Below are 26,184 nucleotides of genomic sequence, written 5' to 3'. Positions count from 1 at the left end.
TTTAAGGTGAGTAAGGTAGCCTCTCTGAGAAAATAATATTTAAGCTAAGCTGAGACATGAGTGGTAAGGAAGACCCAGATGTCGAAAGTCTTCCCCATAAAAAGTGCCAATGCTCTAATTTGGAAAAAAGTTAGGCTATCTTAAGAACTGATGTAAGGCCAGTGTGGCTAAAGCTAAATGTCAGAAAGTATGTACAGCTTCAGATCAATTTGGAGAGGTGACCTAGTGCCATATTTTGCAGAGCCTTTAGACGACAGTAAGAAGTCTTAATTTTGACTATTGATTAACATGTTTGTATGTTTTATGGAAGGAAAAAATATTATCTGAGAAATGGCAGGAGTGGAGGGCCGTTTGAAACAAACTAGTTAGTCTAGCTCATAAAAGTGAAAAAGAATCATCACTAAAATCCCACTGTTTTATCTAGTTATTGGCAGAGATTTTTATGTTTACAAATAATCTGTAAAATTGCAAACACATCTTGATTTCTTTGAAAGTTTGTAAGACTGGCCACACACAATCATAGGGCATCCAATAAAAATTCTCCTTCAGTGAAAGAGCATAGGAAATATGCTAATCAACTCATCTAGTATAAATAGAAATACAATAGTGGTTCTCCAACTCACTTAGCATGAATAGAAATACAGTGACAGCCCTCCATCATACTTCACTGTGTAAGTTCATTTTATATTTTGAGCACTTTCAAATGTTGAAAAAGGAAATATTTGGATAATGTGTAAACAGTTAAAGCATAATCCATCAATGAAATTCTAATATCTCTATAAAAGAAAAAAAAACAAAGATTCTACCATAAATCATTTAAAAGAGATTCATGTCACATAAATCATGAAAACACTCAGAACAATCAATTTTACACAGCCACAAAGAGTTTCTTCTTTCACTTATAGAACTGCCTTTTGAATTCATATACCTATATTAAAGAGCTTTCATTATATTGCTTACATTTGTTCTTGCAGTAAATAATGAGGATAATTTATTGTCACACTTTGTTACAATGTACCTTTTATATCTTTAGCTGGCACTGCTTTTAATATTAACTTATTAGGGGTTCTTTATACTATCATCAGTCTCTGGAATTTAATTGTGTTCATCCAAATGTTATAAAAAACATTAAAGATACTTTTAGTAAATTTTTATTTAAAATAAACACAATTATTGTGGCCATTTTCTCCAAATATATCATGGTAATTTTAGATTGAAAGCATGTGAGTGTATATTTGCTGAGTTAAATCCATTCTTTATAACAGACATTTGGAAATTTAAAAATACAAGTACTACATAGCAATAAGAACATCCAAGTAAATTGATTGAATTTTCTTTGTCGTGAAGTCTAGAAAAGTAGATATAAATTACATTAAAAATAAGATAGTTGAGAGATAATACAGATGGGAGATTTTTAAGTCCCTTTAATTTGACAGCAGCATGTTAAGGATCTTTCTTATCAGTTGAGGAAGAGAAGTGAAACATCTCTAAACTGTAGAAATATTTGCTGATGTTGCTATAAAACACATCTTCACTCACTTCACATTCTTCATTCAGGCCTTCTATTCATTTCTTGTCCATATCAATATCCCTTTGTAGGGACTAAGTCAATCAAATAAAGACAAAAAATTCTATAGAAATAATTTTTAAAGATCATACTGTGTGATTTTTTTCTTCAATTCCAAATATCAGTAAAAGTTTGCAAAATGCTTAACTTAATCTGGCTCCTAAATCTGAACATAGTGAATACCTACCTACTTATTGAATAATTTATGCCATTCAAAATTGTCCCATTTTGAATTATAACTTTTTAAAGAAAAAAACAACAGTTTGTTACATGTGTTTTAAAAGCTTTATGAAATGCAGTTCTCCATTTTATGCTAAATGTTTCTTATTTCATATAAGCCAAAGAATGCCTAGAAGAGGGGAATTCAAAAAAAATTTATCAGATGTTTTCACTTCTTACCTTTATTGCTGGAGGAAATTGTTTTGGTTGATAACAAGTCTTAAGAAATTTTCTTGGATCATCAATAGCATTACTATAGTAATTACGCGAGCACATGAATTTGAACTATGTTTTTATTTCCATTTCTGATGAAATTTTCTTTATTTTTTGCACCTCAACTATACATATTTATGAGTCTCAGGACTAAGAATGCAGTAATGACAAATTTTTTTCATTAAGAAAACATTGGCAGATTTTCCTTCTGATCAATTAAAATGTATCAATATCACATTTTCTCTTAGAAAATGTAGATGTACTGTTTGTGTTAGTTATCAATTACCATATACCAAATTATATGAAAATTTAGAGCTTAAAACAATAAACAACTCAATAATAAGACAAATGGCCTGATTTTTAAAAATGGGCAAGAGATTTGAATGATGATACGTCCAAAGAAGATATGCAAATGGCTAATAACCCCAGAAAGATGCTCAACATGATTATTCATTAGGGAAATGCAAATCAAATCCACAATGAGATACCACCTCACACTCACTAGGATGGCAAATTTCAAAAGGCAGATAATTAGTTTCGTCAAGGATGTGGAAAAATTGGAATCATCATATATGGCTGGTGGGAATGTAAAATGGCGCAGCCACTTTGGAAAACAGACTGGCAGTTCCTCCAAAAGTTAAACATAGAGTTACCATATGATCTAACAATTCCATTCCTAGGCATACACCCAAGTGAAACGAAAACATATGTCCACTAGAAAACTTATAAATGAATGATCAAACCAACATTGTTTATATTAGCCAAAAAGTGAAAACAACTCAAATATCAATCAACTGATGGATAAACAAATATGGTATATCCATACAGCGGAATATGATTTGGGAAAAAAAAGGAGGAATGAAACAAGACATGCTACAACATGGGTTGACCCTCAAAAACTTTAAGTGAAATAAGCTAGTCACAAAAGACTGCATACTGTATTATTCTATTTATATGAAATGTCCAAAATAGGCAAATGTATACACAGAAAAGTAGATCAGTGGTTGAGGAGTTGAGGTGTGGGAAGGCAGGGGGAGGGGAGACAAAGGGGTGGGGAGTAACTGGTGCTGGGTCAACATTTATTTTTAAGATAATGAAAATGTTCTAAAATTAGATTATGACAATAGTTGCACAATTTGTAAATATATTTAGAGCCATTGAATTGGACACTTCAGACTGGCGAACTTTATGATACGTAATTACATCTCAATAAAGCTGTTATAATAAAACCAAGCTTTTATGATCTTACATGATTTGTGGGCATGGAATTTAGCAGCAGCTTAGCTGGTTGGTTCTGGCAGAGTCTTCCATGATTCTGCAGTCAAAAAGTCACCTGGGACTGCAGTCACTTGAAGGCTTGAAGGGGCTGGAGGGTTCACTACCAATTTGGCTCACTCACATGGCAGTGAGCAGGAGTCCTCTGTTCCTTGCCTTGAGTCTCTCTCCACAGAGCAGCTTGAGTGTCCTTACAACATGGCAGAATCGCTTTCCTCAAAGCAAGGTATCCAAAAGAGGAAGGCAGGAGCCACCATGTCTTTTAAGACCCAGCCTCAGATGTCACACATTGTCACTTCCACAATACCCTAATTGCCACACAGGCCAGTCCTATTCACTGTGGGAGGATGCTACACAAAGTGGTGACTTATAGGAGGTGAGGATCTTTGAGCATTATCTTCTCTAACTGTATTTTCTAATCTCAAATTAAAAGGCATATTTTACAATAAAACAATATTTGAAATAGGGACAGCTCCATAGATTTTGAGATACGTATTCCCTGCTATATTACTAGCGACTTGACTTTTTTAAGCCATACTTCTCAACTTAATTCACTCTATAGAAAGAATCAATAAAAATATTATCATATTTGCAATGCCAGTCATAAATGGATCTCATGCTATTATTCACAAATTCCTAAGGAATTTCACAAAGATTTTTTTTGAATGGCAACTGAGGTATGCAGAAAATTATTAAGTACTGGGGACTTTTTTAATTGGACAAGATAACAAGGTTACTTATAATAGTTGTTCCTAAATTTCAATGCTCTAAGAAAAGCAATTATTTAGTAGAATTTTATTTAGATATTTTCCCCTGTGATTTGCAAGCTGAAAAGCTGCTGAGATTTTTAATTTTTACTGTTTATTTTTTTAAAGGGTACTTGAATTTAGTTTAGGGTAACTACACACACAGGATTAAAGGTAACTGTGGGATAGCCAGTGCACGTTCTTAAACCTTCTTACTCTTATACCTGATGAACAATTAAGGATATATTACACATACATACCGGATAGAATGATAGAGTATCCCTCTTCTCTGGTTTGCCTTCTATTTCCTATAGATCCTTGGAACTCACCACATCATCTCCTCCATTACCTGTCAAGTTTTTGTTCCACCTCTACGTTCTCATAGCATTTGTATATCACTATATAATTTTACTGAATGTTCTGGCTTAACATCTAGACTGAAGTTTCTTGTGGACTTGCGCCCTCATCTCTGGATCTCCATACCTACTGTAATACCTTGCAAATTTTAGACACTCAGTAAATGTGGGTTGCTTAATTAGAGTTGGAAAGGATATACGATGTCATCTCTTCCAACATCCTACACTAACGCAGAAATGCCTCTACAGCTACCCTGGCAGATGGTATCCAGCTTCTGTTTGAATAAATTCATTGGTGAGGAAGATGTGGGGAACCGTATGAAATAGCTCGTGAGAAAGTTGTTGGGTTTTTATTTCGTTATGGATGATGAAGTAAATATGTCTCTTTGACTTGCAATTATTTATCTTATTTACATTTTTGATAGCAATAAAATATATAAGACTTCTGAGCAGTACTATCATTTCAAATATTTGAACAGCTCTATTATAACCCAAAGTTATATTATTCAGACCTCGACATTCACAGGTTTTCCCCACTTTCTTCTTACGAAGTTTTTATACCACTTCACATGTTATTATGCTCCTTTAGATTATCTCCAGTTCACCCATAAAGGGGCATCTTGAACTGAAAACAAAACCTCTCATATACGGTGCATAAAAGGCTAAATAAATGTAAACCTCTATCGAGGTAGATCTTTGATATGTGATTTCAGATCTGTCCATCACAGTCACAGTTGTGTGGTCAACTAACCCCCACCAGAGATTTTTCAAATGAACCTTTAGCAAGGGCAATATATATTTTTTTAATTTTATTTCTCCTTTTTCTCCTCAAACCCCCCCGGTACATAGTTGTATAATTGTTTTAGTTGTGGGTCCTTCTAGTTGTGGCATGTGGGGTGCCACCTCAGCATGGCCTGACGAGCTGTGCCATGTCTGCACCCAGGGTCCAAACCGGTGAAACGCTGGGCCACCGAAGTGGAGCACGTGAACTTAACCACTCGGCCACGGGGCCGGCCCTTGCAAGTGCCATATTTTTAATAATTTAATACTCTCCTTTCAACTGATTCTAACTCTTTTCAAAATAGGTTTAGTCCTTCTTGATGGTAGCAGGGGCAGGCAGAGCAATCCTCACAATAGGGTGCCACAGATTGGAATGCAATTGAATTCTCAAAAGCCACATCAGAAGAAACAGTCTACCTAATCTCATTTTTGGAGTTTCCTTCCGTGTAGCAATAATCCCATATTATAAATGATATGGCCAATTAAAGAATGAAATATGTTGTTAATGTAAGTGTAAGTGAACTTACACTAAACCATATCTGCAGGCCAGGCAAGAATTCTGCAGGACCCAAATTTTGGAACAAGCAAACCCATATAATCCCTATTATTTAAAGCCATGTCCATTCTGTTGTAATCTTATCCTTTGTCCTCTGAACAAACCCCTCCTAATCCTACTCCCAGGGCTTCTCCTAAAATGGAATGAGCTAGATCCCATTTTGTCTGGCTCTTAATTACTGTCTAATTCATTTGCGTATAGCTTACCAATTTGTAATATCATTAATAAACGGAGGGAGCAGCCATAACTGAAATGTAAAGAGTGGTATCTACGCAATTCAATATCAGTAAGACTGTCTTCTTTATTTAGTAAAACTGCAAATGTGTTCATGGCTTATCCTATCCTTGTGGTTGCCAGAATACCGATATTCTGTATTTCTGTTTCTCTCAGTATCTCCCTTGAGCTCATTAACAACATATGTTACTGCACCCAGCTAAACCTAGAGCTTTTCCTTTCTTCAATGTATTAGATTGCCCTCCTGACAAATATGGAAGTAATTGTAAATAATATAGCACAAAAATAAATTGTACTTCATTGGTTTAATAGTAATAATAGTGAGTAATTCTGGACACTTAATATGAGCTAGGCACTTTGCTCCATATATCACATGTCTTAACTCACTGCATTCTCACGAGCACCATCTTGGGAAGCATCAGGAGAAGAACCATCATGAGAAGCATCAGTATCACCTCCTTATATAGATAACAAAACTGAGGCTGGCAGAGTTGAGGCCAAGTTACAAACCCAGGAAATCTAACTCTAGAGCTTCTGTTTTTATCCAATATAATATCAGAATCATTTAAAACGTTGACTCTTGTTGCCTGTTTTATTAGCTTTGTTTCTAGTGCTAATATGATGAACATAAAAATATGATAAATATGATTTCTATATACTATTTTTCTATTTATTAATAAAAGAGTTGAAAAGAAAATGGCTCAAAGTAGAACTTTATTGGTACCTAGCTAATCTTCAATAGTGTGACATTGAGGCCCTGTCCCCAGCATACAGCATTGATTATCTATGGTCTACATTTTGTTAGTAAGAAGAAAATGTATTGATATATATAAAAAGAACTATAGTGCCCTGGGCCTGATGAATCAAAGCTTTTCCCTCTGCTTCTAGCATTTCTTGTGGTTCTGTTCTTCTTTACTAATGTTTTTAACCTCAAACTGGAAAGGAGGTGGCTGCAGCTGTTCTGAAAGTCACATAACAAGTTCAGAAAGATGTTTCTGTGTGTCTTTCATAGGGAGCAGAAAGTCTTCCCTGAAGTTTCCTGCTTGTGTCTTTGTCAAGGGAAATGGGAGCATAATCACTTGCTTAGACTCAATCGTCTGAAGAGAATTTCATGTTAGACAGTCAAACAAAATGGATATGATAATTGGTAAGGAATGTATTACATTTTACCTAATCTAAGTCACCGTCAATTCTAAGACACTATTTTAGGTGCCCCTAAGACAGAAAATATGATATCAATTAAACTATGCCACATCGTTGATTGTAAGATATGTTCTCACCTCATAGATGCTAAAATGTGAAAAAGAAAATTCATCTTAGAATCAGTGAAATACTTTGGTTTTTTAAAAGATGAGGAAACTAAGGTACAGAAATACAAGCTTTGACAATATCATAAAATCAAAACGTGAACCCAAATTTGTTTTTTAACTTTATATTCAAAGTTCTCGCCTCAAAGTGCCTCCCTTTCCTTGGTCTTTTTTTTTTCCTTCTCTGTTTATCCACTTGTGAGCTAAAATATGACTTTGGTCTTGATTAGATGATCCTACCAGCCATCTGATTGAAAACAGGCAGTAGAAGCTTGCAGTAAAGAAATATGAACTGTCTGAAACCAGGTCACCGTTCAGGATCTCAGTGAAAATCTAGGTGGGAATATAAACAAACTTGCTCTCTAGAACGGAAGTCCCAAATATGAGATCTCACAACCAGAGGGAGTAAATCCAAGCGACTTAGCAAAATTGAAAAATGTCATTATCCACTGTAGGGTGGAAGTCTTCAAACACTAATAAAGGATACAGGAAATAGAACTTAAGACAAACATATAGTACATCCATAGGGATGTTGGTGGAGTGGCATTTTAACATAGTAGTTGAGAAAATGAGGTCTGGAGTCAGGCTGTGTGGGTAAAAGGATAGCAATTACTAAACTGCTAAGGGTCTTAGTTTCTTCGTCTGTAAAATAGGGATAATAAGTGGATGTACTGAACAGAATTGCTTGTAAGATCAAATAAAACAATATGTGTAAAGAGCACAGTATCTCACACATAGTGAGGCCTTGAAAGTGAAAGATGATGACAAATATGATGATAAAAAGGATGCTGGCAGATCTTTGGTAGTCAAGGACACTGTGCTCCTTCTTTATTGCCGTTTGAGTGTTTCTGATCCACTCTCATAAAAAAGGAAAGTTATGTTTTGAAGTAAAATTAGTCATTGTAAATATCCAGAATCCTAAACCACTAAAAATCGGAAAATCTCAAAGTCCAGAAGATTAACAATGGACAGACCTGAATTAAAATTCTATATATACCACTTATGATCTATGTGACTTAAGGCAATTACTTAACTTTAATATACATAATTTTCTCATATTTATCATGAGATAAAATGTGTAGCTCTTGGAGTTAATCTGAAGTCTGATGTAGTCTAACGTGTAGTCCAGCACAGAAGTTTTAGCACATAATGGGCACTTAGAAAAGGTCACTCAATTTTCCTTTGGAATAGCCACAGAAATCCTCAGATACTCCTTATTTATCTAATTGAATCTATGTTGCCTCAAGCACCCAAAATCAAAATGAATAAAAACCTAATTTCTACTTTAACATGTCTATGTCTAGGGTAACAACAGTATTATGTTGTACTTTCTTCACAAAATCATATAATATATCAATAATATGGTAGGCTAAATTTAATTTAGGGGATGTCCCTGGCAATATAAACACTGTTTATAAAATACTTCGGTAGATAAAATTTTATCCTAATTCCTAATAATCTATCTTCAGATAAAATTTTGGAGCACTGACTGTTTGCAACTTGGCATCCTCCTATACCATACATAATTTCAAATAAAATACAGTTTATTTTATTTTAATCATGTTATTGCAAGTTTTGCTCGCATATTCTGAGAACGTATCCTCAGTACCACAATTCTCTATAGAATTAAATGATCCCCTTAAGAATTCAATTCTATCCCAACAAAAGAATATTATAAAAAAAAGATGTTTCATTGAAGGAAATGAATCAGCTGAGCTGAAATGAATTTCCAGTTTTGTGGATTTAAGAGAGTTAGAATTCGTCTTTTATCATACAGTGAGAAGCAGAGTAGAATCACATAGAAGTGCCAGGCGTCAAACTAACCTCCCTCCTTAAATACCTGTAGCTGGAACCACTCGATAATTACTTGGGGATTTAAAACATCAGACACTTTCACTTCTCTTCTCAGAGGTTTTCTACTTATATCTTTACGTAATGGATTTTCTTCTGCATTTTTAAGTGGCGAGAAAAACACAGGCATTTAGGGTGGGAACCTTTTAATCTGTGTCGTGGTTCCTGGAAAACACAAACACACTCACATGCTGCACATACTGAGTCACAGACCATCTGTTTAACTCATCACCAAATAAAAACTCATAAGCTCTTTATAAGCAGTTGTGAAATTGTGATCACTGTTTTATTGTTGGTGGCATTAATGTGGGAAGACCAGTATTGATGGATATCACACTGCAATGAATTTACCAGGGAGAAAGCTTTATTAATAATGTATCCAAACATAAGGAAAATTCATAAACCATGCTCCCCATGCCGTTTGTTTCATCTGGATCACTATGAAGGCTGAGTCAAATGTTATGCCTAAATAAGTAAAGTTTTTGATATTTTTTCCTTCCCCCAAAAGTCAATTCTGGCTGGTAAAGATCTGTTTAGCTGAATCATAAACATTACCTTTGAAGATCTTTGAAACACACTGCTTCTAATAAAATGCTATTGCACAATTATTGACACCATCAAGGCAGCCCTCTGGTGAAACCTACCACCTGGATATGGAATTAGATATTGTTTCTAAACATCTATAGAAATGTTTTTGTATATATATTTCTCCTTATTTAGCATGTCCTTTCACTACCTCCTTTGGATCAATTTGAATCTCGCCCATTGCAGTCTTTCTTTCTCCGTGATGCCTTTTTTTCGTGACAACTTCCTTCTCCATTCATTATTTATTCTTCCATTCACCAACTGCTTATTGCATACCTGCCATGTGATTTGCCCAGGTTTCTTGGTGTTACAGATAATATACTTAAGGAGTCAAATTCAAGCCATTGGCATCTTTATCCAAGAATTTTCCATGGTGCGTTGCTGCAGCCACAGTACAAATCTCTGTATGGTCTGCTGCAAATCTCATTTTCATCTTTTGTGTTCTCTGTTCAAATAGCTCTCCACGCAACTTCAACCATTCCCCTCTAAATATGCAGCTGCTCCTAGCTTAGTCAAACCCATTTTGCTACTTCCCACTGTACTCTCTAATTTTTCACACCTGCAACCAGGGCCACGGCAAATATTTCAGAGGAGTCTGAGATCTTAAGCTTTTCTGCAGATACCTTCTCTTCATCCTCAAGCTCGTCGCCTTCTCATCAACAGGAATGGGCTTTCTCTGCCACTTGCATAGGCTGGACCAGTTACTCTAAGTGTGTCTCAATCTCCCCCAGTATGGCATAATCACAGGTCAATATTTAAACATAGACACTTTGGACATCTAGAATATTCCATTCATCTCTTGAAACTGTTTAGCAATGAAAAATGCTTAGCTTTTTGGTGGACTTTGAGGGTGCTCCTGATACAAACTTGGTTGAATAAGACTTCTTTTTCCTTGGTTTTACTTTATATCCTTCAAAAGTTAAAACCGAGCCAGGAAGTCATGTATTAGATTTAATAATAGGTGTTCCTTTTGAGATACCTTGAAATGTCCTCTACTGGATCTAGTGTTTTCATGTGAACTAGAAAATATCCTTATAAAAATGCCATAAACTTCTGATAATGTAACATCTAAGTGTTCCACACTAGTACTTGTTCACTGAAGAACTCTTAATTACTAAAGTATAAAATATAAAAGCTAAAATGAGCATGTCTAACTTAATTTTCTTGAGCAGTCTGACTACCACTCAAGTTCTGCCAACGTTGCCAAAGTTGATACTGCAATTTTACGACAATACATGGTGAGAATTCCCAGTGTTCCCATTTTCATGAAGGATATTTTGCCATTTATGCATCTTCAACATTGTTTTAGGTTGAGCATGACTTTTTACATTAGAGCTTTTTAAATTCTGATTCTGTTAAATTTCTCCACTCTCAGTTTGTTTGTTACTCAGGGCTCTGTTAACTGAGACATATTTACTTGCTTAGAGTAATACATTATGGTAATATAACAGCAACAAAATAATAACAACTATAAACTAGCATTTTCTCGAGGGCTCATTTGTACTAGGGACACTGTTGAGCACTTAGTATGGATTCCAGAATGTAATTTTACAAAAAGCATCTGCAATAGTTGCTATTATTATCCCCAGTTTAGGGAGAGGAATAACTGAGGCTTAAAGGTTAAATTATTAGTCTGAGCACACACAAATAGGAAAGCCTAGAGTCTAAGGAGTCTGATTCCAGAGTCAATGCTCTTAATCATTATGTTATAATAAAAATTTGAGACATATAGGCATTGCTGCTCAAAGATTCACCACCTTACTAATCTCTGTTCTTAACACAGATGTAACGACACCTCCTGGCCACTCTACTTATACAGTGACACCTCATTACAAAACACTCCTTCTCTACTGTAAACGGCACACTACTGAGCACATGCTGTGCTATCCCAAGTTTCTGACTGTCGAGTATTGAACGAACTGGAAAGCAGGAATGGATGGAACGTAAAGTTTTTTGCCCATCTACTGTCACATGAGTTTAAGACTACAATATCTTCAATGATAGAACACTTAACTGATGTTACCTGTGCCTGTCTCTGACTTGGCCCTTCTTTCCTAAGCACTTCTCTCTCCCTAATCCTCAATATTAGAAGTGCAACAGTGCACAGACTCGGTACCTTTCTCCTTATCATCTATATCCTCTTCAGCCTGTTTGTCTTCACGGCAAAATCGCTAAGTGCCCTGAGGTCAGGAAGGAAGTTTTAAAATTTTTTGTTTGGAATTTTCCTCAGAGCAAAGGATCTAAATATATCTCTGGATTTATTGATTAAATGAAAGATGGACTCCAGAAGCTATAATACTACTCATAATAATGATACTAAGACTAATAATAAGAAGATGGAGTAATTGCATATCTAGAAAAAATAAATACCAGTGAAACACACAGCCAACCACCCCCAGACAAGCCTCATTTTCAGTGGAAAGAAAAATTCTTCCTGGGGCCGGCCCCATGGCATAGTGGTTAAGTTAGGCATGCTCCGCTTGGGTGGGCTGGGTTCAGATCCCCAGCACCAACCTATACCACTCATTGGCCATGCCATGGTGGCAACTCATATATAAAGAGGAGGAATATTGGCACTGATGTTAGCTCAGGGCTAATCTTCCTCAGCAAAAAAAAAAAAAAGAAGAAGAAGAAGAAGGAAAATTCTTCCTAATAATTTTACTTTTCAGATGTTTTCAAGTGTACATTTGAAGGAATAGGTGTTGGACTAGCCCAGTGTTTCTTGATCCTGGCTGCACAGTGGAGTCATCTGGGGAAGCGTTAACACATGCCAGTGCCTGCTCCCAGTTGTGGGACAATTAAAGCAGATTCTCTGGGGCTGGAACTCTAGCGGTGGCAAGTTTTAGAAGTTCCCCAAGTGATTTCAACATGCGGCTGGGCTTGAGAAACTGTGTTAACTATCTAGGTATGAACAGAAAGATAGGTTGAGCGATAGAGGAAAAGAGAGTTTTCATTTGATAGCTGTGTAGAATTTAAAGTAGTGAGTGGGTTTTTCCCCCTTTGTTTTAACTAAGGCTATTGATATTCCTAACATCGTGGGTGTGAAAGAATGGTAGCAAATATTTTTAATATTACCCTCAAGACTACTTTATTTCATTTGACTTTTTTTTCTTTACTTGTATGACCTCTGCTCACAGAAGCTAAATTAGAAAACAGTTGTAGGATAAAAGTTTAAAGAACTATTTAGAAAACGGCAAAGCATTTTCTCCTGCAGAACCCTTCATTACAGCCTCGCTGAGAGCCCTAGATTTGGAGAGGGGAGACAGAGTAGATTAATCAGTCTGCAGGATCATTTATTTTTCCTCCTTTCTCTGGGGGCTATCAGCAAGGGCACCTACGTAGGAAACTTATTTTTGTAATGTGAACAATTGTTCTTCAGGAATGAAATTCTGTTCTGCTGACAAAAGATGTGAGAAAGCTCAGGATGCCCCCTTGAACTGTCTGACACTTTGCACAAAAGGTAAATCTGCTAAAAATATTTTTTTAAATACTTGAAATTCTGTTCTAACATTTTCTAAAGTGCCAAAGAATGAGAAATCAACTTCTGGAGAAAGACAGGAAGAACAGAAAGGCTAACAAGCCTTACAAGAAAGCACTTTTCTGAACAGAAAAAAAAAAAAAAAGGTAGTTTTCTAAAATTGAAGAACATTATTCCTTCAAAGAAAATGTCTCAAAGTGTCCTTTAAAAATATCAGTCCCTGTTAAAATCTAATTGTGTCATTTTTATCGAAGTAACCACAGATTTGTCAATTTTGTAATTGGCTTGGTTGGGTCATCCAATTTGACACCTGTGGGGATTTCACCACCAGGCGTTCTTATCAATTTTTTAACAAATTCCACAGATTGAGAATGGTAAATAATAAATGATATAGAACTTGCAAAGTCAATATTTAATTTAACATAGATTCAGGGAAACTAACACTATACATACACATAATTCTACGCTCTGAGTTTAAAGGAATAAGGATTTTTATGATCAAAACTGAAAAGAATAAAAAAGAGATCAAGGTATTAAAAGTCACGAGACTGTAACAAATCACGTAGCTTGTAAAGTTAAAGCACGAGTGCAATTAATCAGATCACTCATCTAAGTAGGGAAGCACCTGGATGCCAAAAACAGGTCCCCTAATTTCTTGCTAGAATTGGAACACATCGAAGAATAATATTAATGTTTAATTAAGATTAAAACATTATTTACATTTTAGTCCATTTTGGACATAAAATTTGGTTTTGCTTATGTTTAAAAGTCTAACATATTCACAGTGTAGTGCCTTATGTAGTGTATAAAATGTAAATGTTTTTTCATACAAAATGTGGTTTCTACTACCTGATTTTGCTGGAGAAACAGAATTGGCATAGATTTAAATATTACATATTTGGATATTGTGGTTGATAACCTTAATCAACCAGCAAACTTGAAAGACGTCTAAGCAAGCAATGTTTACAAAGCCACAAAAAGTCAAATGAAATCAAGACATTGCATCTAAAGGTAATTTTGTTATTAGATCCTGGGGAGAAGGAGCCCTATCTCAACGTTGCTCACTTTGGTTATCACAGTACTCTACACAAGAGCTGTTTGTGTGAATTGTTTTTCTCATAAATCTTAATTTTGAGGAGTATAACTCTGTTTTCCTAAAGTCATATGCATCTGTTTTCTTATCCCAGACAGTTTTTGACATTTATTTTTTAAAAAATGGCACTAATAGAAATTAGTAGAGTCCTTTAAAACAGGATAGGGAAAATAGAATTGTAAGGTTAATGGTTTTGGAAAATAATTTTAAATGCGAAGAATATTGAACATCCACTTATTGGTTCAAATCGTGTAGATCCAGGCAGGATATATAAATAGGTATCCTACTGGATGGGACTTTCTCACGGGACAGCAGCTGCTATTCCGTCAAATCTCTTCTGTTCCCTATCTCATCCATCCAGGCCTCTATCCTCTGATAAATGTTTGTGACATGGTGGTGAAGTTCACGTGCTCTGCTTTTGTGGCCCTGGGGTTCCCAGGTTCAGATCCCAGGCACAGACCTAGCACTGCTCATCAAGCCACACTATGGCAGCATCCCACATAAAATAGAGGAAAAGTGGCACAAATGTTAGCTCAGTGACAGTCTTCCTCAAGCAAAAAGAGGAAGATTGGCAACAGATGTTCGCTCAGGGCCAATCTTCCTCACAAAAAAGAAAAAAAGTTCTCTCTCCTCAGTAAAATTTGCATCCTCTCTTTACTCTGACATTTAACCTCTGCAAACGAAGGCAGTTAAATCAAGCGGTTGGAATTTTAAGTACCACAATAGACTAGTGATAAAGAAGGCCTTTATCATATAAAAGTTGTTTAGTGCCTCCCACATCGTATAAATGTAGGTAATTGCCTATAGCTTGTGTATATAGCTGGTCCTGTCCAGGGTTTATGGCAAGAAGCTAAAGAGGAATTATCACCCGAAATTTGGTTGAGTGAAATAGAGAGAGAGAAAAAGTATAAGTAGACAAATGTCGCTACCAAGCAATTAGGAAATGAAATCTGTCAGTGACAGATATACATACACCATCCAGCAAGTACCTTCTGCATTAGTTGACTCTATAATAAGGTACAAGTTAGGGTCAAAAGCACCAAGCCAATGCAGAAAGTAAGTTAAACAAATGGGCACTGACTTTTAGTCACCATTTAGAAACAAAGGAGTTTCTTGGCAGTTAAACTACATCAACTTGATCCTCAGTTTTAAACCCTGCAATGGTTTTTCACTGCATTTAAAATAACATGTGAACTCCAAGACCTGGTCACTGGGACCCCTGCCTGCTTTTCTCACATTATATCCTGCTTTTCTCCTTCGTTCTTTATGCTCTGTGCACAGGCATCCTTTCTGTCCCAGGCACAAGACAGTGATTCCATTTGCGAGTTCTTAGAGTTGCTGTTTCTTATGCCTGAACTGCCTTCTCATCTCAACTCCAGGGCCCAGAAGAGACTTCCCAAATCAGAACTCCTCTCTCACTGTCGCGTAACATGTTCTTCACAGCGCTCATCTCCATCTAAAAATGTCTTGCTTATTTGTTTGCATGCTTATTTCTGTTATTTTTCTCTAGAATAGAAGCTCAAGTCCAAAGATTTAACCTATTTTATCTTGTCCATCATACATAACATGACTTGGACTAGCATAGGTGCCTAATTAGTACTTATGGACTTAATGTACATTTTAATTTCACATTATTTATTAAACATTTATACAGCATTGCTATGCCCCAGTCTTATTTCTAAACCCTTATCAAATAATAACTTAACAACCCGTGGGGTAGTCATTGGAGTTATTCCCATGTTACAGATGAAGAACGTGAGATATAGGGAGGGTAAGTTACTTGCCAAAGGTCAAAAGCTAGTGGGCAGAGCAGGGTTTAGGATCCAAACAGTCATGTTCCAGGATCTGTGCTACTGGCACACAATTTTGCTGACTTTATTGTAAGCTACTCAGACAAAGTTGGGAATAGAGAAGATCTGCAAGATTTGAGATAGAACCACAATTCGGTCCACTGGTGGGAAGAGTGGCGGGTTTTTCAGAAAGCTCCGGAATGTGTAAGAGCTTTAATTTTGTGGCTTTGCTTAGAACAGTTTTCCCTTGCGTTTCATCTTCAGCTTCTAGACTAATTCCTGCATGCACTATGCCCTGCTACTCTGACCAAGTTTCTGAGTAATAGTGTTTTATTCAGGGAAGGAAAAAAATCTTAAGTTAGCATTTCTTAAATTATGCTTATGAGACACAAGTGTCCCATGATGTTTTGATAGTGTCCTCTTAAAAAAAACTGCTTCTGTGGTGAAAAGATGTATGACTAAAGGAAAGTAAAAGATTAAAAATAAGGAGAATATTTTGTAACACATATAAGAAAAAAAGTAAAATGTGTAAATTGGCCCCAAATTGTGAAGCCATATGATGTTTACAAAATGTTATTTTTATGTATTTCCAGGGTCTTTTATATTTATTAGAATGCTTTAGGCTAAACTGAATTTTGTGTACTGAAGCAACAAGTGACTAATTCTCTAAATTCTTGAAGAATTGAGGACTGCATTTTAATATTTTAAAAGCATTTTCATTCACATGTTATTACACCACTTTTTCCTACTCTACCTAAATAGCCAGTGGTGATTTACAGAGTTTTCTTAATCCAACTTTCTGCCGCTCCTTTAAGAAAATATGAACGCCTCTAATGGCATTTTCTTTGTGGTCCTGCTTTGCCAGAGCTCCTAAAGAAATTCAGCTAAACCCAAGATCTCAACTCTGTCAACTCTGCAGGCTGCAGAGCCAACATCTCATATGAGAGAGATTTATGTCGTCTATCACCAAAATTTAGCTTTTCAATACAGTTATTAATCAGCCTGTTGTGATCCTAATATTTCTGAATGACCCAATTTTCTCTAAACCAAGAAACATTCATCAAATTAGGAGTGGGGCCGGGGACAGTGAGGAGGGGTGGAGAAGATATTAAACATGGCCAGAAAATGAATCACTCCTGGAAGAACTGGGCAAATCTCAACAAGTGTGTGTGTGTGTGTGTGTGTGTGTGTGTGTGCCCGCGCGCGTGTGTCTGTGTGTGGTAGTGGGAGTCTTCCCCTTCTTCTTCCTCTCCTTCTCCTTTTCTTCCTCCTCTTCCACCTCCCCCTCCTTCTTCATGTTCACTACTCCTATTGCCAATTGTCTTATCTGATCTGTCTGATTTCCAACATACAAATTTGTGTGTTGATATTTCTTTTAATACCATCTTCCACTTATCATTTAAATACTCTCTTCCTAAGGGGGCATGGGACATATTGCTTTGCATTCAGAATGTGAACCAAAATAGAAACTGGAATTGGCTGTTTATAAAATTTAAACTTTGGATGAGAAAAATGGATTGTGAGCAAATGTCAAGTATGTCATCACTGTAGTTGTGTTGTAAGCAGAGAAATAGTTTTAAGTAAACATTTAGAGCATTTTTGCCCAATTAAAATTCCTCCATTGTTTTTATATTTGTATGCCTCAGGGTAGAATCTAAATTATTTTTATTTTTGTTTTCCTTTTTGTGGCCTCCTGTAGTGAGCACAACAGTAATTTTCTTTGACAGTCTTTATGTTTTCTTCTAATTCCCATTACTGTTGTGTTTGTTATTTTTTTCCGCTTTATATCTCTGTCTCCTTTCTCTTTTAAACTTTATGGCATCTGTATCTGTTGAGATAATTGGGCCACAATCATAATTTGTGTCACAATCATTATTTGATAGGTATTTCTGCATATATGTTTAGATGTTAGAAATGCTTAGGATCTAGACAAAATGAACCAGTCGCATGTACTGTAGAGTCTGTACTCAGCTTTTTGATTTAGTGGTGGGAGAAATATGGTTTAGCTTAATTAAATGAAAGAGAAGATAAGTGAGACAGTGTCAAGTGATCTGTATTAAATAAACCCTTTCATTTAAATGACACGTGTTGTCAGGAATAGCTGGCAAATGCAGATAGAAGAACTATGTGGGATTCTATCACAAGGAACAGATTCATGGTCGTTCCCAATCGGACCAGGAAGTAGTATAATATCATGAAAATGTCATACACATGTATTCTTTCAAAATACTTTTACCAATGGCCTATCTGACTAGATCCTTTTTTTTCATCTTGAAAACTTTATGTCAATTAATCAATTAGTCATAAGTAGACAAGGGACTTAATCATGGCAAATTTAGAGTTTTTCATCTGTAAAATAATAACTGGGCCTTTTCATAGGTTTGGAATGAGGATTAAGTGAAATTATATGCATAAAGCCCTTAGTACAGTGCCTAGAACATAGTAAGCATTATATACATGTTTATTATTATTGCTAATTCATATCTATATCAAATATAAGCTAGGTAATGTGAAAGATACAGAAATATATGGCATAGGTGATGCCCTCAAGATGTTTTCAGCCTAGTTGGGGAACAAAATATAATGTAAAATACACAGTACTGGTCAGCATGTAATTAAGTGCTAAATGACATGGTAGGAAGTATAAATATTATAGTAGATTAGCAGTGGAAATATGTATTGTGGATAATATCATTATGGAAGGTAGCTGTCACTATAATAAATACTTTCAGTAGTTCTAAATTTTGTATTTAATTTCAAAAGAAAAAAACTACATCATTACTCATATTTAAGTCTTCCTTATGTCTGCCATGATATGCACTTCTCGATTCCTCACATTTCTTTATTTTTTCTGAGGAAGATTAGTCCTGAGCTAACATCTGTTGCCAATCTTCCTCCACTTTATACGTGAGGTGCTGCCACAGCATGGCCAACAAGTGGTGCAGGTCCACGTCTGGGATGCCAACCTGTGAACCCAGGCCACTGAAGCGGAGTGCGCTGAACTCAACCACTACACCACAGGGCCGGCTCCAATTCCTCACATTTCTTCATCACTTAAATCAGTTATCATTCAAGACTGATTGTACCCCACCATAACCATTAAGTTGATCCTTATAAAATGTAAATAGCTTACTTATAAATTTGAAATGAATTTCAAACCACTCTCTTGGGCATAAAAAAAACTATAGGATGACTCTTGCCTGTATCTCCAGCATTATGTTATGCCATACTATCCTTTGCTCACCTGGCTGGAGTCATCTTCAATCAATTCTGAGAATAAGTTGAAGTCTTCTCTCCTTAGGACATTCATATTTGTTGTTCCTTTACCTGAAATGCTCCATTCCTCCTATTTTCCTATAATTAAATTCTAATCCAGTACATCACAACCTTCCTCCAGCTCTCCCTCAATCATCCAGGCACCATGCCCTTAATCTCTGTGTCTTAGTCCCTTGTTTCCTGCACAGAACTTACTACATTTTTTAAGTATTTTGTTTGTTGGAGAATGTTTTTATTAGCCATTTGTCTCTCTCCTCCAGGGAAATGTAAGTTTCCTGAAGGTAGAGAACATGTCTGCCTTGCTCACCATTACATCACAGCACTGCAATCAACATTTATTTTAAAAGTGGACAAACCATCCTTCCCAATCTTTTCTCCCATTTCTTTCTATGCCCCCCTGTATATATGTATGAACTGGGGTTATTCCTAACCCTTGATTGCATCGTGAACTTGTCTTCCCTTCTTCCTTTTGCTGATGTTACTCCCTCTTCCTTAGACAGACTCATCGTCTTCTCTGAAAATTCCATCCATTCTTTTAATCCTTCCATAAAAACTTATTTTTAAGCAAACATAAGCTAGCTCTCTCTCCTGTATTCCCCCATAATTTATTATTTGTTTCTTCCTTACGTTACCTTAATTTTGCCTTATAATACAGTTGCTTTAGTACTCGCTTCATCCCCTATGAGCTTTACTATCAGTCTTTGTGTCAGATAGTGTTCTTTGGTTACCAGCAATAGAAATCATCTATGGCTAACTTGAGCCAACAAAAAAAAATTGGGGGGAGGAATACATGGGGAAGCTCATGTAATAGATGGAAAAGTAGAACCACCAGGCTTCAACAAAGACAGAAATATGAGGCCTGCCCAGTGCTGTGGCAGTTAAATTCACACGTTCTGCTTCGGCAGCCTGGGGTTCACCGGTTCAGATCCCGGGTGCAGACCTATGCACCCCTTGTCAAGCCATGCTGTGGCAGGTGTCCCACAAATAAAGTAGAGGAGGATGGGCATGGATGTTAGCTCAGTGCTAATCTTCCTTAAAAAGACAGAAATAGGATAACTGTAACACATAGGGATTTAAAACAAATGAAAAGAATCATCAGGTTCCCACTGTCACAGAATGAATAAACTGTTTTCTGTTAGTGATATCGAACCTTAAGTGGATTTGCTCACCCGTTGTGCAGCAAGCCAATCTCTGACACCGGGTGTAGTGGAAGAAAGTAGGAATTTGATTATTGCACAGCACTGAGCAAGGAGAAAGGGCAACTAACACTGAAATCCCAAACTCCCCAAAAAGCTAAAAGGAAGGGTTTTTATTTGAAGTTTTAGGTAGGGGAGAGGGAGCATATGGCTTTGCTGGTCGGAGCTTTCCCACCAGCCTGTCTTTGGCCTTGAGACTACTTGCAGAGAGGAGGAAGCCCGTGACCTTGCTGATCAGCAGCTTTCCTGCCAGCCTGTATCTCTTTGTGGAGATAAAGCTTCCAGGTGCTTGTCTTTGGTGGTGTCTGTCTTCATGGAGGACAGTGGATTCTGCAGCTGGGAAGCCAGAGAGTAAGCAGGGAATGAGTGTTTTGGTTTTAACCCCGTATATGCTGGGTTTAATGTAGGGAAACTGATATCAGGGTCTGTATCATTAGTTCACTGTACTCAGGATCCAAATTCTGAGACAAATTTTGGTTGACCTAATTTGGGTCATTTTCTACCCATGTTATGCTAGTACTATAATCAACAACTCAAATAAGTGTCTCACCAAAATTATAGCCAAATGAAGGGAATGTGGTCTCTAACAAGTAATTGAGGTCATCTATTTACAGAAGAGAGAGGATGGCTCTGGGTAGGCAAACACAACACATTTTGACTATAGTAACCTTCAGAGAGAGGAGAAAGAACCACTTTCCCTGACCAATTAAAGAACACGGTAAAATATACCATATGCATGATGGCAGAAACTTACCCTTCGGAAGACTGAAACCACAAGAAATAGGTTAAAATTTTTCTTAATGGAGGTGTTATTGTATTATTACATCATTTCTTTTGGGGTTTTTAGAAGGAGAAGCAGAGGTTTTTTTTTTTTTTTTTTACTCAGATCTTATAACATATTACTATAACTTAATGAATGATTAGTAATAGCATTTAAAATTTAGCATAATATGATCATAACTTAAATGTATGAAAAGAAACAGGGTACTTTATATGCATTATCATAAACTCGGGCTTTATAAGAACTGATGTATAACTACATATTCATTGGCCCAAACTGAACTCTTCAGTTCCAGTCGGCAGAACTCTTACTTAGTCAATTCAATATTATTGTTTCTACACTACCAATCAGGTCTTGAGACGTGTGTAACTCAGTGTAATCCAAGTTGATGGCAAAATAGCTTAAACCCAGTGCACACAGTTGATTTATATGAACAAAAACTACCTATTTGCTCAGCAGTTCTTGTGGCAAGTAAAACACACGATCCACTTTCACCCACCACGTGCCGCACCTCATCTCTAACAGTTCTTTTTCTCTGCAGTTTAAGGTAAAAGATAATTGGATCAGGGCTCTGAGGTTATCAGGGAGGAAAGCAGACCCATGTGGTGACTGGTGTTCTTCCTCTATGAGAGGACCAAAGTCTGAAAAGGTACTGCTATCAGTATGCATTTCAAACAAGAAACTTCTCTCTCTGTTTCTCTCAGGAAAACTAGCTGGAAAACTCAGTGTACATAGAGGATTATGAAAATCCACTTTTCAAACCAATGAGTAGGTTGATATAGTTGAATGGTTTTGTTTCAGAACTTTATTTTAATACTTGATATATACCACTTTGCTAAATTGCCCTTGCATATGTTCATTAGATAAAAATAACCTGTTTTGCAAAAGTATTACTAATTCTTAAACATATTTAGGTTTACCAGCATAGTTCCAAAAGACAGGAGAGTCAAAAAAAAAGAAAATAAAAGAAAAGGATACGTGTGTCTACATATGTGTATGCATATTTATATGGGTGCCTATATATACTACTCGTGGACACAAACTGGTCCATTTGCAAACAGCCATCTTATCAGCATCCCAGCCTAGCCAAATCCAAAGACAAACTTGTTTCTTTGTTCAGTCTTTAAAAAATAAAAGCTGTTTTCTTTAAAAAATTACATATGCTACATATATTCATTTGATTTAGATCCAAAAATCCATCAAATTTAGACACTTTAACTTCAGAAAAACTTTTATTAATGAGTTAAAAGTAAGTTGGTAAAAGTTCAGTGAAGACTTTCGTAAGGCCTAGCGTGAGCATGACCCTCCGCTAGGCATGCTTTCATTTCTCAAGATCTGATTGGGATTTATAGGTTCAGGTCTCTCCTCTTAAATAAGGCATAGAAATAAGATTTGTTTCCTCACTTTCCAAAATTTAGGTCTTTCTAACACCTTCATGTTCTTACTCTTCCCTCTTGCTGTACATAGTTTTCTGTACCTGAGTCTTCAGTGTTCTAACTTGATTAACCACTACACTTCCTTCAGCTCTCTTATTGGAAGTATCTTTCCTGGGAAGACTTTCTCTCTTCTCTCCTCCCAAATTTAGGAAATATATAGCCTCTACCATAATCACGCACGTCACCTACCACCATCACATTTATCCCATTGCATTATAATTGCATGTTTTCTTGCCTTTTACCCAGCTGCACTGGAAACACTGGAAAGGTGTAATCTAACTCTCATTTGACATTGTAACTGTGTGTAGTGGGAACTCCATAAATATATATTGAATAACAACCTTGCTCAGGTTTCTCTCTCTAGCCCCTCTCACCACTGCCACTTCTTTCTCAAACAACATGCAGCATCATGCTTTGCAAAAGCAATTCTTGAAACCAAACTGGCCTTGTATATACAGTGAGAGTCTTTTGTCCCGTTTTTTACACTACTTGGATGTGTCCTAGCCTCTCCACCCTGACCAGGTTTTCAGTAAGTTGACTGCTGTAACAAGATGTTTCTGTTTTATATTCCTGAGTACACAACATCTGAAGCAAGTACAAGGTGACTTTGCTGTAGCTCAGCAGTCTTTTCAAAAATGTCTTTTCCCCTCCTTCTAGGTCCTTAGAACACTGTCATTAAGGGCTGAGAGTTGAAGATACATTAGATAAGAAAATAGCAGACAGAGACCCTGAAGCACTTTAAGAAACCTCAGTCTGCGGGAAATCCTCGTCTTGGCTCCAATCATCAGAAAACCTGTTCTTTACCACAGGTAGGTCCGTCAACCTACATTTCTTTTAAGATTTTCTATAAATGCCCTTCATGGGAAAGAGAGTTTTATTCTTCTCTTGTCTCTAAAACATAAAAATAAAATTAACTTTCAAAATTGGGATGATCTTACTAAAGTCCTTCTAAATTGAATGATTTTATTCGGTAGGAAATGCAATAGTTTCTGTATTATCTCTTCTTTGGGAATTTTGCAGGTGACTTCTCGTTTATCCTAAAGAAGGTTGCTTTAAATGATGTAGTCTGTCAACAGCCATTTTGATACTTCAGTATCTAGCCACTGAATCTCTATGAACACAAAGATTCTGTTTTTCTGGAAAAGGGGACCATTCATTCAGTTTGTGAAAATGGAAGCAGAAGTATTTTAGGTTGGAGTAAAATGGATATAAATAATTTTCAGTTGCTATTGTCCCATCGTCTTCATAAGAGAGACAGCCTCAATATGATAGAAGGCATAAAAGAAAAAACTTATTCAATGACACTTGTTAAAGATGGTAAGGTAGACTTTAACAAGGACCATGACCATAGATATAGGGAAAACTGCAATGGGATTTTACAGTGGCAGAGCGAGCATGGGCCCAACTCTGAATACAGCATGGGCAAATGGAAATTTATAGCCAAGGAACAGGGTAGGGGTCAGTGGATAGAAATTACTAAGAGGAAACCTTAGGGGTAATGGGGGTTCTGACTGAACTGATCTAACAGGATTTGTGCTAAAGGCAGGCCAGAGTGATCAGACATCATCTGGGGCATGGTGGAGGATGAGAAACCTGATCAGATATCAAGGATGATCAGATATCAAGAGTCGGGGTTACAGTTAAACTGACTTAGCAGGGTACACGCTAAAATTAGATTTTACAAGGAAGTACACAGATGTACCCAGAAAAAGATTCAGAAGACTGACTAAAGTTTGGTCATGCAAAGAATCTTTGTCAGAGTTAGGCTGTTTGTTTTCTTGTAATTTGTAGACTTGTAGGAAAACCATATCAGGTTAATAGTACTTTTTCTAAGAGTCTATTTCTTAGATTCTCTCAAAAATAATTTGGTTGGGATTTTTCCGCAATTCTGGGATGTTTCTCGATAAATTTGCCAATCTCTAGAAGGAATCATAGATCTATTACCTGAAAAAAGTGATACTTGGAGGCAACTGAGGGTGATATAGCACCTCAAGATGTAGAACTGTCTGAGGTCAACCTGCTCTAAGGATTGTGGGAAGAGAAACACCAACCAAAGTCATCAGCTCAAGCCTTTGTTAAAATGTTGCAGTATGAGAGCAGCTCCAAAGTGAGTCTTCTGAGGAAAGCAGGCAGTTTAAAGACTTTACAGGATAGGTTAGGAAAGATCAAAGTTCAAATTTCTTCTGAGAATGTTTCGTTGTTCAATTTCTTGGAAGTTTTGGGAACACTTTGGCTTATTTGTCAGAGTCTCTCACATTATCAAGCCACAATGCTTGATATTGCAGACCAATTTATCAACATTATCATATTGCTTGAGTATTTAATCTCTAGGCATACTTTATAAGGTTTTATAATAGATGATTTTCTGAATTAATATGTGTATGCTATGTTTTCACTATAATAATTACATCATATCTTTTGAGAGGCCAAAGTATTCCCTTTAGTCTCTGGGCCTACTGAGGAATAAATCTGTAACTTTCTCTGTCTTCCACTGCTTTCATTCTTTCTCTCTCATTAATGTCTGGAAATGTAGATCTCTACATATCAAACACATATGTTTGTCATTGATTTAGCATATGTCAATGAGAGCTAATCATCTTTCACTTCGACATTTCTTTTCTCTTCCAGTTTTGCAGTTCTCTCTGTCTCCCACTTTATAACATTTATAGCACTATTTTTTGATCTTTCATCTCTTTTTCTATCCTGATTACATAATCAGTCATTTACACTGTTTTTTTTTTACTTTCAAATCAAGTCTTTCACCCACTTTTTGCAGAATCCCACTGCAACCTCCCCGTTGCTTAAGCTTTCATGCCCTCATTTCTGAACTAACTCATTTTATTCCTAAGAGGTCTCCAATTCTCTACCCCCAAAATAAAATTCAACCTGTACCCAAGCAAAATAATTAGATTTCTTAAGTAGCACTTCTATTCTTTGTACCAATTCATAAAGCTTTAAATGCATCTCATTACTTTAACTTTATACTTAAGAGGAACAACATTTTCACCTCTGAAACCTCATACCATCAGTGCATAGTTTTGTACTTAGAAAGTACATAGTTGAGTGTATCAGGAATGAAATGATTGCTTTTTTTATGGATGTCAATTGCCAGAAGTTTCTACGTACTCACCCTATTAACAAATTAGAATATATAATAAAATAACAATGCCTTAAGAGTTTTCAAGTCTTTTGGAAGAGAAATGAGAAGGCAGAGGTGGAGATTTGGAGGCAATTTTGGGTAAATTCCTAGTTAGAAAACAACCCCCCAAATGAAACTTTTCAGACTGAAGATAAAAGACAAATCTGACACGTAATAGTTTGATGAAGGGGGCACAAGGAGAAAAGTTTTTAGACTATTTTGCATTGATAAAAGTGAATAATAATACTTTTTTTTAATTGAAAGTATAAGTTTTCTTGATGGGCCTCTTTCCATAAGGGGAAAAAG

At 36.3% G+C, this 26,184-nt stretch overlaps 1 long non-coding RNA gene across 1 annotated transcript in view; it reads left to right on the top strand.

Annotated features, from left to right (window-relative positions):
* LOC123288754 (uncharacterized) overlaps positions 1–26,184 on the top strand; it is a 2,093,166-nt gene that overhangs the window by 771,881 nt on the left and 1,295,101 nt on the right. Inside the window, exon 4 of the long non-coding RNA XR_011505731.1 lies at positions 23,397–23,548. This is a non-coding gene — a long non-coding RNA (uncharacterized lncRNA). The remainder of the gene's footprint in view (positions 1–23,396; positions 23,549–26,184) is intronic.

This window comes from Equus asinus, chromosome 9 (assembly GCF_041296235.1).
Source record: "Equus asinus isolate D_3611 breed Donkey chromosome 9, EquAss-T2T_v2, whole genome shotgun sequence".
In the NCBI taxonomy this organism is placed as follows: domain Eukaryota; kingdom Metazoa; phylum Chordata; class Mammalia; order Perissodactyla; family Equidae; genus Equus; species Equus asinus.
The sequence above is the reverse complement of the archived record's forward strand: the minus strand, read 5'-3'. Positions and strand labels throughout refer to the sequence as shown.